This window comes from Alexandromys fortis, unplaced genomic scaffold (genome assembly GCF_014885135.2).
Source record: "Alexandromys fortis isolate MF-2015 unplaced genomic scaffold, M_Fortis_MF-2015_v1.1 scaffold_197, whole genome shotgun sequence".
Taxonomy (NCBI): domain Eukaryota; kingdom Metazoa; phylum Chordata; class Mammalia; order Rodentia; family Cricetidae; genus Alexandromys; species Alexandromys fortis.
In genome coordinates, this window is record NW_026068072.1 from 1559710 (window position 1) to 1572511 (window position 12802).

At 52.0% G+C, this 12802-nt stretch overlaps 1 long non-coding RNA gene across 3 annotated transcripts in view; it reads left to right on the top strand.

Annotated features, from left to right (window-relative positions):
• LOC126488022 (uncharacterized) overlaps window positions 1-12802 on the top strand; it is a 39845-nt gene that overhangs the window by 2548 nt on the left and 24495 nt on the right. For 2 of the 3 annotated variants that reach the window (XR_007588558.1, XR_007588559.1), the window contains exon 2: window positions 9643-9740. The exons of the other annotated variant lie outside the window; for it this stretch is intronic. This is a non-coding gene — a long non-coding RNA (uncharacterized lncRNA). The remainder of the gene's footprint in view (window positions 1-9642; window positions 9741-12802) is intronic. 3 annotated transcript variants of the gene reach the window in all.

The window sequence follows — 12802 nt, forward strand, 5'->3', positions numbered from 1 at the left end:
GATTTGGCAGATTCCCCGGATCAAATGACCCAGATAATGGCACTGGCCACTGTGACACCACACACCATAGCCAGAATATCTGTAAGGGAGACCTTTTGGCTAGGGCCACGCTGTGGGCAAGAACAAGGCCAGGGCCCCCAGGTCTGATTTCAGCAGGAGGATCATGGGAGTCTAAGAACAGAGGGCTTCCTCGGCCCAGAGCTCCACCGTCCCACTCTGCCCCGCATTGCACTGACGCCCTGTGTCCCGGCAAGGTGCACAGCCAGTTCCCCGCTCAGAACCATAAACTTGCCTCTTCTCGTTCCCTCCCATCACTCCACAGCCCTGGGATAGCAAGGAGGGAAACCGAGGCCTACAACGCTCAAATGAGTTGTCTTCGGGAAGTCACATCATTTGGTTTTTGAACTGGTTCACACAGCTGCGCCCTCAGCCTCCAGAAGGGGCTTTTTCTCCTTCCCACCCTTGTCAGGCTTCACTGTGAGCCTGACCCCAGCAGCCCTGTGTCTGCCTGCAGGAGGTGTCTGGGGGAAGCTACAGGGAGAAGCAGCCCAGAAAGGAGGAGTTCAGGCTGTCTGTCTGGTCAGGCATTGAGGAACAGAGAGGAAGGATGCGGGGTGAGGGTGGGGAGGGAGGAACAAAGGAAGGAAAGAGGGAGGGCAGAGGGTTCTGGAAGGACCCCGGTGCCAACGGAGCTGCAGGGCAGACTGCCCAGTGGGTAGAGTCTTGGGTGGGGGGTTGGCTCACATCTCTCTGCATCCCCAGAGCAGGAGTTTCCAGAGAAAAAGTAAAGTATCCGTTTGTTGGTTGCGGGGGAGCATCTCTTGGGTATCTGTTATCTGTTATGCTTATCCTGTGTGGCTGTTTTCTCCGCTGGTCTCTAGACTGCACCAGGGAGGGGAATCCTGTCCCCATAGCAGTCTGGCTTAAGTAGGTGCTCAGACAGCCGATGCTGCTGACCAACCTGCATCTGTTCACCTACACACCTTTCCTGAAGGTGTCTGTCCTTTCTAGGCGGTGTATATTGATGCTACAAATGAAGGTTCAGATGTCAGATCCAGGTTCAAGTTTTAGACTCAGGTCTACTTCACTACGTGGTTTTAGGAAAGTTGCCTCACACTCTGGACTCGGTTTCCCCATGAAGAAAGCAGACACTTGTGCCTGTTGTAAATGGGACGGGTTATAACCACTGTGAAGCACCTGCATACACCTTACGGAGAGCAGAGAGGGTCAGCCTCAGAGACTGATCCTTGCAGCCTTCCATGGAAGGTGAGTCCACCCCTGTTCTTGCTAGCTGATGTTCTCCAGAGGATTTCCACATTGTTAGGGACCCAAACCACAGCCACAGTCATGTGACCATGAAGCTCTCAGATCTGTTAATTTAATTGCACCTTGCAAATAGAGATACTGGCGGCCCCGTGGGTGAACTGACTTCCCCAAAGTCACGGAACACAAGGATAACAGGCTTGGGATGTCCTGATTCTTCATGGAAATTTCCCATAGGGCCTTGTGGCTGATGAGCCAGGCTAATGGGTGAACCCCAGAGGCACCTTAACAAGGTCCGCATTCTCTCCAGAGAGACACTGGGCTGACCTCCTTCTGGCATTTTCCAATTTGGACGCACCAATCTCTTCGGAGGAAAGAGAACCGTGGGGGCATGGGCTACAGGGCTTTTACCTCAGAGTTGGCTGAGTTGGTGTGGTCAGTCACAGGGCTGCTGCCGTCTCTCCTGCCCTCACTGGTCAGCCCTCCTCCTTGTAAATGCCCTTGGGAACCTCTGCTGGTTAACAGAGGCAGTATTTGCTGGGCTCTGGCTCCATGGCCGTCTTATGCCTACCCATCAGGAATCATCATGTCTGCTTTGCCTCTCAGTATTACTGTTGTTGGGCAAGGAACAAATTCCCACCCTTTTTCCAGATGGGAAAACTGAAGCCCAGAGAAAGTTGGGCTGCCTGCCTGCCTGCCTGCATGATAAATGTTAGTCACAGGGCTGGAACTTGAAGCCAGCCAGGGCCAAGCTGTAGGCAGGAGCCAAAGAGGGGGGTACACTGGTACTCTGGAAGGACCTGAGACATCCCCCACCTTTGAAGAAAACATTTGGGGCTACATCTTGTCCCTGTTGAGGCTCCCCCAGATGCCTTTTGGTACCCACAGCTGAGCCCAGATGCTTTCCCAGTACACGGGGCCTTCACGGGGCCTTCTGTGTCTGGTCTCATGTCTCCTTCCCACTCTTCGGCTGCAGTCACCTCCTGCCCTCTGCCTTCCTTCCACCTCCCTACCCAGCATGCACCTGCCCAGCCTGCCCTTTCAGATTGTGCCCTGAATTGGGGTGCTTCCATTTTTGTAATCCTACCTTCCCAATAACATGAGCGATCAGAAGAAACCGGTGTGTCCAATGGAATCTCCTACATTGCCAGGCAACTTAACAGCCGTTGCATAATCTCAGCACAAAGTTACGGCTGGGCTGGAGTGAACCCCAGATTCTCAGCCCTGGGTGTGCAGTCATGCCCTCGAGCCCTGTTGGGTCAGCCTTAGAACTCCGTTAGCCCTGGCCACACCGTTCATCCTGGAATTGTTCAGTCAGTTGGGGAACAACTCTTGATGGGAAGCAGGTATATTTCTGGTGATCCTGGACTCTAGGTTTGAAGGTCCCAAGGGGTGCGTGATGGTCTCCCACCTTCTGCTGTTGGATAAAAAGAGCCAATTGGTAGGTGTCTGGCAGACTCAAGGTCAGGGTAGAATTTAGTGGCTTATAGCCATAGAGTTCTGTAGTGGCTGAAGTCCTCCTCCAGTTCTATCACATGGCAGCGTCATCTACAAATGTTTACTAAGGCCCCAGTGTGGACAGCTCTCTGCTGAGCCACAAGGACACTGCTAAGAGCTATGCTTATGACCCTTTGCCAGCATGGAGCTAGGCTGTCTGGTACAGTAGCCACTAGGCACCCACAGCTATTTAAAATAAAATTAAGTGGCATTTAAAAACCTGAAGCAAGAAAACAAATCATTCAATTAGAAATAGACAAGGAGTTTTGAAAAAGATGTTCATTCAACCAATTTGTATGAAAAGGCGTGGGGGCCATTAATCAGCAGGGGTAAATACCACATTGTAGTCTCTCTCTCTCTCTCTCTCTCTCTCTCTCTCTCTCTCACACACACACACACACACACACACACACACACACGCACACACACACACGCACACACATCGGGATGGGTGCCATCAAAGCAAACAGCGAGTGTAGGAAGGGGCAGAGACCCTCACAGCAAATGTGGAACGGCACAGCCATTATGAACACAGAGCTGCACCCAGCAGCCACGCTTCCAGGAACTTCAGTCTGTTTCAGGGATAGTGCACTTCCACGGCCATCACAGGAGAACCAAGGTGTGGACTCAACCTGAGTGCCCATCGACGGGGAGCAGATAAATAAAACAGGGAAACACGTGCACTTGACAGCCCCGTGGTCTGCTCTAACAGATGGACTGGAAGGGTGTCCTGTGAGCCAGGCACAGGACGTCATGAAGGAACGGAATCATGGTAGGGATGACTCTGAGGCAGAGAGCGAGCTGACAGGCCAGGCCAGGCTGGGCAGTGAGACAGGGGAGTGGCCAAGGGAAGGAAGGCTCCTAATCGTGGGGACGGGGTAAGTCCACCTGTGTGTGATCCTGTGGTTAATTACAACATACCTTTGTTCCAGAGTTTCAACTTTTCTTTCTTTCTATTCACATGTGTTAGGAAGTGTTCCCCCTGCGCTGTATCCTCAGCTTTCTCTCCACTCCTGGCTGCCCCCCTCTGTGTGTGTGTGTGTATGTGTGTGGGTGACTTGAAGCCAGAGGTTGGCATCAGGCTTCTTCCTTAGCCACTCTCTGCCTTATTTTGGGGGGCTGGGGGGAATTGAGCCTCTCACTGAACTTGGGGCTCACGGATCCTGTCAGGTTGACTGGCCAGAGGACGCCAAGGATTCTCCTGTCCCTGCCCTTCCCATAGCTGGGATTCTCAGTGTGTGCCACCATGGCTGCTTCCTTTATTTATTTTAATGTGGCTGCTGGGGACCTGAATTCTGTCCTTGTCACGTTTATGTGACAAGTCATCTCTCCAGCCCCATGTGAGGCCAGCCTGGCTGCTCTTGAGCCCCCTGCCCCCTGCTCTGGCTGGCCTAGGTGTTGATGGTCTTGTGTCAACTCTCAGCCTTGTGCGCACTGAGCCTCCCGGACCCCACACCACAGAAGTGGAGGAGGTTGATATGCCACACCTGGGGCTGGGTTGAGGCATCTATGGGCCACTGATGTAGGTGCTAGGATCCAAACTTCAGGGCTCTGAGCACCGCTTGCTGCTGAACCATCACTCTAGCCCCAGTGTGCACACTTTGATTTACACACTTTTAATAGCCAACAGTGCCTCACAACGCTGGCAGAGACAGAGCACGTTATCTCGAAACCTCAGAGTATCTTTACTACTTCTTATTTTCTCCAGGGGAAACTCAGCCCCTTGTGGAAATCACGCCAAAGCCAATTGAAGCCCACGTAGAACCCAGACCCTATATATGTATGCACTGTAGTCACGCATATATAAAATATAAATATATATAGCACTTTATGTGTATGACTTTCTGTTCTTTGTTTATGTCAAAGGCTCGGCAGGCCTCCACGAAACAAAGCATGGTGGCTGAGGTCTGACACTCTTGAGCTTCTCTGTAAGAGTCGGAAGCCGGTGTTGTGGTGCACACTGTTAGCCCCAGCACGTGGGAGGCTGAGGCAGGTTGGACCACTAAGGATTTGGGGTTAGGCTGGTTTACGTAGTAAGATCCAGGCCAGCCATTGCTACGTGGAGAGACCCTGTCTCAAACAAAATAAAATAAAAATAAAGTACAGGCTGAGGTGATGATGTACAAGAACCTCCAGCACCTACATGAAGAAGCTGGTTGTTGTGCTGCGAGTTTGTAATTGCCTCCCTAGGAGAAGGATCCCATCATGGCGGCCAATCTGGAAATTTGTAAACCCAGGTCCCAGTGAGACCCCTTCTCAGAAACAAAACGGTGATAGAACCTGAGATGCAGCAGTGAGCTTGTAGATCAACACACACACACACACACAGGCACACACACACAGGCGCACATACAGGCGCACACACACAGGCGCACACACAGGCACACACACAGGCGCACACACACAGGCACACACACAGGCGCACAGGTGCACATATAGATAACAAACACAGACACACAAAGACAATATAGACCACAAACAGACACATACAGACACACACAGACACATACAGACACACATAGACACAGACACACACACATAGACACAAACACATAAACACAGACACACACATAGACAAAGACAGACACACAGAGACACAGACACATGCACAGGTGGAGACACATACAGACACACATAGACACAGACACACACACACATAGACACAGGCAAACACACAGAGACACACACACATAGACAGACACATACACACACATAGACACAGACACATGCACAGACGGAGACGTACAGACATACACACGCACATGTAGACATACACACATACCTCGTCTCACACCACGTGTCTACTAATTGGAGTCTCAACCATAACCAGGGAAAGGCGCCCCATCTCCACATTTAAATTGCAGATTTTGACCTTTCTGCTTGAAATCCTCTCCGACATCCTGTTCAGTCGTTCTGGGCTTTGGCACTCAATAATCCTTCAAATTATTTTCCTTATTTTTTCTCTCCCATGACAGTTAAGTGTCTCGTTCCACAATCCCCAACCTCACGTGAAATGTGTAAACAGAGGTGTGTGTGCCCTGCCCAGAGCAGGTGCAGAAGCTGGGAGTCGGGTCCTCTCAGCACAGTGTGTGTGTGTGTGTGTGTGTGTGTGTGTGTGTATGTGTGTGTGTGTGTGTGTGAGAGAGAGAGAGAGAGAGAGAGAGAGAGAGAGAGAGAGAGAGAGAGAGAGATATCACACGCACAGTACACAGAAAGCAAAGGACTTTGCTCAAGGATGGAGAGCTCCTTGGGCCCACAAGTCTTTCCTGTTTATGGACCGGTCACACCCCAAAACCTTAGTGAGCACGAGTGACCAGGACAGGCACAGAGAGGGTCGAGGGGGGTGAAAGGCTCCTACATGCAGAGCTTGGGGTCATCGACTGCTCCGCTTGACTCAGGCTCCCTGGTATGAGGCCTGGGCTGATGTGTTGGGTGGCCTCACACTGTGATAAAGTAGACAAGTTTCCCCGGAGAAAGTCTCAAAAGTGAAGGTCCCCAGCCTGCCTAGGAAGTGTTGCAGGCTAATGTTGCAGAATTGCCATTGTGTGGAGCCTGGGGGCCGCCTGGTGCCCCGCTGCTTCGGTCGCCTTTGGAAGATTTTTTAATACCATGATGTGTTTGCCTGCATGAATGTCTGTGCACTCTGTGTATGCCTGGGGCCACAGAGGTCCTCTGTATGGATTCACGGGGGTTGTGAGCCACCACGTGGGTGCAGGGAACCAAACCTGTGCTCTCCAGAAGATCAACAAGTGCTCTTAACCACCGAGCCATCTCTCCAGCCCCATTTTAAGGATTTTTTTTTTTGAGACAAGTTCTCACTCTGTAGCTCGTTAGCTTAAACTCACTGCACAGCCCAGACTGGCCTCAGAACCATATAAATCAGCCCTCCTTCAAGGCACAGTTGTGTGCAGCGACGTCTGTGTGGCTCCCGTTCCACAGACGAGAGGCCAGAGTTCTTGACCATGTGGGTAGTAAGGAGAAGATTGAGGTTTCCCCGCAGGATCCTTCTGACTTGACTGTAATGTCCTAAACCACCAGGACTACAGAAAGATGTCGCCTGGTTCTCTCAGCTCCTAAGAGTCATACTGCGCAAGGCTCACGGTTGCAGTTTATCAGACACTACCGATTTGTCCTAAGAAATGGACTTATGAAGTCAGCCCCACAGAGATCTCACTGTATAGGGCTTATGGTCAGCTGGGCAAACCTACGCAGCTCGTTAGAGACACCCAAGCAGGGCTCCAGCCCGTCTAAGTTGTCGTCATTCTGCTGGCTGCCTCCCTGATGAAGCTGGGACGTGAAGGTTAAGGTTGAGTATTATTTGTGTCTTGCTCTTCTACAATCTTCTAATACTTCAGCGAGGCTGGGTCTGGAGGACCTTTGAAGCAACTCCCACCCACCCTGGGGCCAGAGCCCAAGGGAGGCGAGCATTCCTGTGGGAAGAGAGAAATGTGAGCAGGCCACAGGGTGCCAGTCTGAGGGACCTGGGGGTCCTGAGGGTCCTGCTGCAGGCCTGGTGGGTTGAGCGGCCCCCACGACTCCCGACCACCACCATGGCAAGAGTGCCCAGGAATTCCAGTGAAGGGGCCCCTAGGACGCACCCCACATTCTCCACATTCCCCACCACCTCAGGCGGAAAGAATTTTGAGCCAGACTTGGCAGCGGGGGACCCTGTGGTCTGGACCCTGTCTGTAGGAGCTGTCAGGAGCCCTGGCTGTCCAAAGGACCTTTTCTTCCCCTAACACGCTGCTAAGAATAACCAAGCTGCCTCCACACCCACTGAGGCTGCAGTCGCTTGGAACTGGTCCTGCTAACCCGCTTTGGTAGGCGAGACAGGGAGCCTTGTGCTCTGGGCTCCGAGCTGCTTCCTCCACGAGACCCCCCTCACGGCCCACCAGCAGATGATACCGCCCCCCACCTCCGCGTCTTTCTGCTTTCAAAATGCCTGCTGCCCAGTGCACCATCCTACATACTTACATGCTTTGTTTGCTGTCTACCCCACCCAGCAGATATCAGCCCCGGAGGCCAAGGCTTCTGTCCGAACTTTATTCTCAACTCATGAGACAGTGCTTGGAAGGTGGTAACTGCTCAAATAACGTCTCGGGCTGGCAAGATGGCTCAGTGGGTAAAGGTGCTTGCCGCCAAGGCTGACCAGTTGGGTTCCTTGGATTGTGTGTAAAACTGAAAGGCGAGAACCAACTCCATGAAGTTGTCTTCTGATCTCTACATGTAAACTGTGGTGCAGGTGTGCACACACACACTCACAATCAATAAAATGACCTTAAATGAGGTCCTTATGAAATGGGCACTAACAGGGAGATGTGGGAGGGTGACTGTGAGCCAAGCACCTGGCGTGCACGTGTGAAAGTGTCACAAGGCAGCCATTGCTTTGCACATGAAAAATGGACAAAGAAAGAAATCACCTGATTCTGCAGCACCTAGACACTCACTGATGTTAATGCCACCGACACTGGACACTTAGTGGGAAAGAGACCCCTGGTTTCTACCTTCACTGTGTGCCAGGTTTTGCTGATGTAATGAGGGACCAAGAACTCACCTGAGCAGAGAGAGTGCTGCAGAGATGGACATTCAGGAAAACACTGCCCAGTCAAGATGGGTGTATGTCTCAGCCAGCAATGACTACAGTAGAGCTGCGTAACAAACAACACCCCTTGCCTCTAGTCTCATCGGGCTCTACTGAGTTGTTTCCTCATGTGGGGCTCGAGATGAAGAAGGAGGTTAGAGTCAACTAAGGTAGAAGAATGGCCTAGGACAAAAGTCCACTGGTGTTTAGAGAAGGTTTTTGTGGGGAAGCCAGGGTCAGGCTGGGAGGGTGGCCTCACTCTGAGAATGGATCTCTGTAGGTCAGATCAGGTAGGCTTGAGTTCTGATCCTGATTTCTCCATTAAATACAACTCATGGGGCACAATTGACATAAATTTGGCCGAGCCTCTGCATCCTCTGTAGGTCTTGGTGAGAGCCGAGGTGGTGATGTAAAGTCCTTAGTCTCTAGAACGAGGTAGTTGGTTGAGCTCTTTGTTACATACAGTGTATCAGTCAGCTACTGCTGCATGACAACCACCCCTGAACTTGCAGCCTCAGCCCTTTCAGTCACTGTGGGTTGACTGGTGACTTTTACAGACCAGGGGGAACCTCTTCAGTGTCTGGGTGTTGCTGGAGGTCACCCAGGTGGTTCTTTCCTCCTGGTGGGATGGAAGTGTGCATCAGCTGATCTAGGACAGCCTTAGCTGTGCTCTTTTTTTTTTTAGATTTATTTATTTATTATGTATACAACATTCTGCCTCGATGTATGCCTGCACGCCAGAAGAGGGCGCCAGATCTCAGTACAGATGGTTGTGAGCCACCATGTGGTTGCTGGGAATTGAACTCAGGACCTCTGGAAGAGCAGCCAGTGCTCTTAATCTCTGAGCCATCTCTCCAGCCCCTTAGCTGTACTCTTTTAGCAGGATAACCTGGGCTAGCTCTTTGTGACTGGCCAATGTCACTAACGACAGAACTCTAGTGTCCCCATTCCCTTGCCACCAGAGCTAGGGATTGTTAGAGTTGCTTCCACCATCTGAAGTCGGCCAAAAATTGTGTGACAAGGCTAGACCAGAGTCAAGGGTTCTAGAGAGATGGACTTCATTTGTTAGGGCAGGAGATGTAGAGCCACGATGGGAGATGTGTGCAGAGGGGGCAGAAGGCTGGAGCCATTTCTACATCTGTCACACATGGCTCTGGGGTCACGAGACTCGGGTGTGAGGGAATGTTCCCATGCCAGGCAGCCCAGAAGTCCTCTCTCAGCGTCTTTCTGCAGCTGCCTGCTCTGACAAGCCCCCTGCCTCAGCAGCCTCAGCAGAGAAAGCTTCTCCCTGTCACCTCCAGGACAGCAATGCAGATTGCAAAGCTCTGGTCCGGACGCTCCTCTGCGAGTCCTGAACGCAGGAACCTGGCTCGCCTTGATTGTCCTCAGTTGACACCCGGTAAGGCTACAGCTGTGCCCTCCAAACTGTCCAGAGAGTCCCACTCTGTGCATCTGACGGTGTGGGTGCAGGCATGGGCGCAGGCATGGGTGCTAATGCTTGTGTGAGATTGGATTCTGAGGCTGACTTCCTGGGTGTGAGCTCACAGCTCTTCCCCACTGTTAGACCGCTGGGCTGCCACATTAGTTAATTTCTCTTGGTGGCTGTGATAGAGTGCCATACACAAAGAACTTAAAAGGCAAAGGACTGTCTCAGCTCATGCCTTCCAGTTTCACAGGGTTCAGTCTTGGTAGCCTGGTCCCAGGCACGTGGGTATAACAAGGCAGCAGGTACTGAGAGAGCCTGGGAGAGCCTGCACCCCACTTCCTGGTGGGTAACAGGGGGCTGTGTAAGAAGAGGCCAGAGATAAAATGCTCCTAAGAGCATGCCTCCAGTCCCACCTCCTGCCATACCAGCCTGTGGTCCATCAGCTGGGTCAGGCTGTCAATTTAACCTCTCCAGAAGCAGCTCACAGACTCGCCCAGAAGTGGGGTTACTAAACCCCTGGACATTTCTAACCCAGTCAAGCTGATGAGCAATGCTGATCACCGAATCCACGTTACAGATAAGCTGACCAAAGCTCCGAGAGATTCAGTCCATGCCCAGGGACATAGAGCTGGGGATTTTCTATAAGGGCAGATGCCAGAGAAGCTGATGGCGATGCATATCCGTCCTTGTCTCTATACAAGACTGTCCTGTGCAGGTGAGAAGACTCCACAGAGTCTCCTAACTGTGTCCAGAGGCCCAGGGACCTTTAAGTCAACCACTCCTTTCCTTGGGCACCTCCATTTCTCCATTGTCACATTACACCCACACCAGGCAAGGGTGCTGCACCCCACTACAGACAGCGTGGGTCCACGTGGGATCCTGAGCCCTGAGACCTTTAGGAAGAATTCACGGACAGGAGTTTCCTATTTTCTGCTGAACGCTGATGCTCCAGCCACTGTCCGCCTTGGTACAGAAAAGCCCACAGAGAACTGGAGCTCACAGTGAGCTAAGTGAGCCTGGGAAAGTTTGACTGGACACAGCAGGACCTGGCAGACCACACTGGCCATAGAGTCCCTCTGGGGGGGGGGGGTTGCAGAGCTGTGTCACCACCATCTGGATGGCAGCAGCTTTGGTCACTAAGCAGGTCATCGGAAGAAGCTGGTGGGGTCTCCTAGAGGGAGACTGAGAGGCTGCACTAGCAGCTGAGGGCAGCACTGTGGAGATTTCTGGACCCCAGCAAGGAGCCGAGAGAAAGCAGGATGGCTGTGGTGTGGCCTGGGGATGGGGGACTTCGAGGAGGGAGTTCCTTGTGAAAACTCAGCCTCAAGAGGTGGGGCCCATCCAGGCCTGCTTTTCTATCCCACTTGCTGCGCTGCTATGTGCTGGATTGCAGCAGCAAGGACCCCAGAACCTTTTCTGTCTATGGCCCTTGTCCTTGGCATTGGGTTTGTACCCCCATGCCCCACCGTACCTACCCCCTTTCCCCCCATAGCCCCTGTGCTCCCCTCCGTGCCCCTCCCCTGTGTATTAGGCACTTTCCCAGTTGTGGTTATAAACTTCAGGAAGGAAGGGTTGGTTTGGGCTCACATCCAAGGGTGCGGTGTGCCATGGCGGGGAGCCTGTGGTGGTTGGGAGCTTGAGTCGGTGGTCCCAGCACATCTGCGGTCAGGAAACAGGAAGTGATGACCGCCTGTGTTCAGCTCTTATTTAGCCCGAGACCCAAGCGCTGAGAACGGTACCTCCCACTTTTAGGGTGGGTTTTTCCTCCTCCCTGGGAACATCCTCACAGAAACACTCAGCGCCTTCTGGGTGACTGCAGATCCAGTCACAAAAGGTGAGTTGCCCTATTTTGCCACATGTGGCTCGTGCTGGCCTCTGAGATTTTAGCAAGAAGAGACTCAAATGGTGCGCGTGCCTTTGCCCACAGCGTGAGACCATGCCTAGACTGTTTGTTCAAGGATGACAGAAAGGTGGAGAACCCACAGCTGGCCGACCCCACAGTCACACTGTCGCTCACTGCTTGCATTCAGTGTTCCTCAAGATGTTTGTTATACAGCGGCTTCATAGCCATGAGCAGCAGACACAACTTGGTACAGGCTGATGCTGGTCTATTTCAGCGTCCAGAGTCTGGTTCTGCCGGAAGGAATACTCCTGGCAGCACTGTCCAGCAGAGCTGAGTCACAGGCACCACCTTGCTTACTTCTCTTGTTCACTGAGATTCCCCACTGGCCTCAGCCTCTGAAGTGTGAGTGCACCTCCCCATTGCAGAGCCGTAGGGTCCTGTGATGCCCAGAGTTGTTCACTCACACAGGTGGGGTGCCCAGCACACAAGACGCAAGACAGCCAGGCCGTGAGTGCCTCTTCACAGGGAAGTCTCACAGAATGATTGTAGCTAACTCCAACGATGCACACACATCCAGATAACCACAGGACCACATTCCCGGGCTCAAAGTTTGTCAATAACAGAAAGAACTATCTGATGACACACCAGAAATTTTGCATTAAGCCGTTTAATCCTCTCAGGACAGTGCAGTCTGTGCCCTTATCATGAGATTAAAAAACGAGTAAAAACTGGTAAAAGAGTAAAAAAAAAAAAAATTCCTCACTTTAATAGAGCATGGCAGCCATATCTGAAATCCTAACACTCTCAGAGGCTGAAGCAGGGGGATTTCTATAAGTCAAGGCCAGCCTGGACTACATAGTGAGATGCTGTCTCAGTTACTGCATTAGGATAACACCCACACTGTTAGAGACCTCACACGTGCACAAGGAATGCCAAGTGGGAGAAAAGAAAGAAAAGAAAAAGAAAGTGGGGAATATTGGAATTTATGGATGAAATCCATGTGGCCAAGAAACAAATGGGGCAAGGGTTCGAATATTCCAGCCTTAGAAAAGTGCCAACTAAATCACCAATGAAATATTGTCCCTCCCAAACCTCCGGAATGAAATGGGTTACAGCGCCCCCTGCTGGACAGGGTCAGATGAAGGATCTGCTCCTGTCTGGTGGCAGGAAGTTGTCAGCCTGTCTCAGAGAC